At 38.8% G+C, this 3,596-nt stretch overlaps 1 pseudogene; it reads left to right on the forward strand.

Moving 5' to 3' along the window:
• Nucleotides 1-2,603: 2,603 nt before the first annotated feature.
• LOC110317408 lies at nt 2,604-3,357 on the forward strand (annotated as a pseudogene).
• Nucleotides 3,358-3,596: the final 239 nt, after the last annotated feature.

Raw genomic sequence — 3,596 nt, forward strand, 5'->3', positions numbered from 1 at the left:
ATAAAATGAAAACATGTGATGCTTTTGAAATAGTTTCTCTAGAATAGACTGAGCTTTCCATAATACTAGTAATTGTTTTATGTCTTATAATGAATAAAGGAGAATAGTAAAAGAGCTATCATGCATAATATAAAAGACTAAACATTTCCTGAACAATAATTATAAATTTATTGCTGATAAAACATGTATATAAAATGTGGAGATAGAAGTTTGGAAAGAAATGTGTAAAATGCTTATGATGGGAAGTGAAAACTTAGCTAATAAAAATGAACAAAGACACAATCTTAACAATTTACAGAATACTTGTTTTATTATATTCTTTTCAGTTTCTAAGAAGTTTTCTAGCTCCTTTTGGTATTTTTTGTTTGTTTGTTTGTTTTGTTTTGCTTGTTTGATTGTTATTTAATTCTGCACACAGGGATGAAGAAATAGCCCATCAGTGAAAAGCAAGGTGATCTTCCAGATTATAGACTTAAATTTGGTTCCCTGTACCCATGTTAGGCAGCTCATAAACACATGTAACTTCTGCTACTGGGTTCCAAAGCACTTTACTGGCCAACACACACACAGTCACACACACACACACACACACACACACACACACGCACACGCACACACACACACACGCACACGCACACGCACACGCACACGCACACACACACACACACACACACTGTAAAACATAGAGACAGTCTAAATGGTGTCCATGTGTTTACATCATTTCTAATTTGGACCAGAATTTCTTTTATTTTCATCACTATCATTTACTCATGTCAGTGTATGTGCATGCTTTGGTTGGCTTCTGGAGGTCATAGTACAGTAGCATCTGGAAGTTGGTCCTCTCAGGTTATAGGGATGAAACACAAGTTGTTAGACCTAAAGGCAAGTGCACTCATCTGCTGAGCCATCGTTGGGAATGTGTATATTTCCATTTTTCACATAGGCAGGTCTCCAGCTTTAGAAAAGGCAAATGAGTCAGCGTCAGGCACTGAATGTCAGAGACTTTTATAAGAAGCTCAGAGGAGAAGCAAAGCAGAGGCTGCAAGAATGCCATCTGACTTGAATGCTGGGATGGGGGAGAGAAAGCAGTCATAGAACACATGTGCTTGGGTAAGTAAATCAAAGACGAAAATAAAGGTTCTGTGGCCCTAATTGTAATTTTGACCTTGGGGTGTCTATGGCTTATGATAATTAGTAAGGACTTGGAATAAATTAGTCACATAACAAACACCTAAGCATACATAGTATCACTATGACAGAGCCATAAATGGTATCCTATTAAACATTGCTGCTGCATATGAGAGAACTGCCTGTGTATTGTCAAGAATATTACAGGTGGTAAAATCTTCACATCTATGGTTAAAAAGAATAAAACAAAAGATGAAAGGCTATATGCTGTGTTATTTCCCCTTTAAAACTAGTATTTACTATTCAGAATTTCATGGAGATATACAGTGAAATGTGATCATATATATGTTTCCTACTCCCTAATAAAAATTTCAAATTTTTCAATACAACCCCCTCCCCCTTTCAACTTCAAGTTACTTTATTACTTCTTTAGCCTATGAAGTCCACTTAGTGCTACAAATTTTTCCACAGGTATGGGTCCGGTATGGGTCCATGCAGTGAAGTATAGAATTTCTACCACTGCTCATATTATTTAAAAAACATAATGATTCTCCCTCTGCTAGTAGCTATCGCCTGTAAGTACCTCAGGACATCTGACTAGAATTGCCTGCATCATATTTACGAGAATGGTGTGTTGCTCTTAAACTCTTTCTTTACACACTCTCTCTCTTTTGTTTGTTTTGCTATTCCTTTTCTTTTTAAAATTTTTTTTTTAATTTTTTTTTAAGTCCAGACCCTGTCCATACTGGTCCATTCTCTGGCTCTTCCATATCCCATACCTCCCATCCTCAGTCTCCATGGAGGTATTCCCACCACCACACCACCAGACCTCCCCACTCCCCGGGGCCTCCAGTTTCTTGAGGGTTAGATGCATCTTCTCTCACAGAGGCCAGAGCAGGTAGTCATCTGCTGAATTTGTGTTGGAGGCCTCCTATCAGCTGGTGTATGATGCCTGGTTGGTGTCTCAGTGTCTGAGAGATCACATGGGTCTAGATTAGTTGAGACTGCTGGTCTTCTTATAGGGTCACCCTCCTCCTTAGCCTCTTCCAGCATTTCCCTAATGCAATCATAGGGGTCCCAAGCTTCTGTCCATTGGTTGGGTGTCATATCTGCATCTGACTCTTTCAGGTTCTTATTGGGCCTATTGGAGGGCAGTCATGATAGGTCCCATGCATGTCTTTTGGGTCATTCTTCCTTCATAATGTTCCCTCGGCCTTCTCAACAGGGAGAGGTGAATATAGGTGTCTACTTTTTAGGTTGATCACTCTGTCTCTTATTCTCAGCATTTTCACCAGTTATGTATGCCCATATGCATAGGTAGCTCTCATTCTGCATTCATGGCAGCTTCTTTTAATGTACTAGGCATCTGGCAATACATACATTTTTTTTAAAGACAAAGGTACAGAGTAAATGCAGAAGTAATGGTCAAGATTATAGGACATCAGACACAGACACCGTGGGTCTACATTAGAAAAATGGCTGTGACCAGTCTTGTGGGTATTTGTAGAAGAGCCTCAGCATTCCTGAAGGCAGCTTGTTCCCTAGTAAATCCCAAGGACCCTGTTCACTCGGGTTGCAGGCCTTCTCTTAGTTTGTTGCATAAGAATACACCACATGTCACATCGTCTCCCTAGTGTAAATTACTTCATACCACATTGCCAAGGAAAGTACTAGAAGAATTTTTTGATGACCCAAAAAAAGTTAAGGGAAGAAAAAGTCAAATCTGGAACTTCATGGACCTGCCAACAGCCAAGGAACAAAAGTAACAAAGACTTACATAAGCTTTGGTATGTCCTTCTGAAGGAAAGAAATACACGTCTAACTCTAGAGCAGGAGGCCAAGAGACAGAGGCTGCCAATGCCAAGTCCAGAGCGCTTAGAAAAGGTCGTTGATTCCATGGATGCCTTAGATAAAGTTGTCCAGGAAAGGAAAGATGCTCTAAGGCTTCTTCAGACCGGTCAAGAAAAACTCAGGCCTGGTGCTTGGAGAAGGGCGATCTTTGGACAAATCATCTGGCACAAATTCAAGCAGTGGCCTGTACCTTGGTACCTAAATAAAAGATACAGCAGGAGGCAGTTCTTCTTAATGCCTTATGTGGATTGCTTTATCAGACTAAGAATGGAGAAACAACCCACATTGAAGCAAGAAAGATAAGTTTACAGAAAAAAAAAAATTCTCCAGGCAAAGTTCCCACATCTCTCTCAAGACTAGAAATCAAGTATCGTCTAAGATGAAATCCAAAAGTCCAGTTCCATTGTTCTTAAAGCCTGTGTCCTGATGTGAATATCTGATAAGCAGTTTATAAAGAAATGCTCTTGTCAAAAAAAAAAAAGAATGTAGAACATTGTTTTCTAGAAGTATATACAAAACTTAATAATCAAATAGGAAAAATTACCAACTATAAGACAAAATAACAAATAAGAATACTTCAAATATATGATTATGATTTTTCAAATTAAACATGGCAC

The sequence above is a fragment of the Mus pahari genome, chromosome 2, assembly GCF_900095145.1.
Source record: "Mus pahari chromosome 2, PAHARI_EIJ_v1.1, whole genome shotgun sequence".
In the NCBI taxonomy this organism is placed as follows: Eukaryota; Metazoa; Chordata; class Mammalia; order Rodentia; family Muridae; genus Mus; species Mus pahari.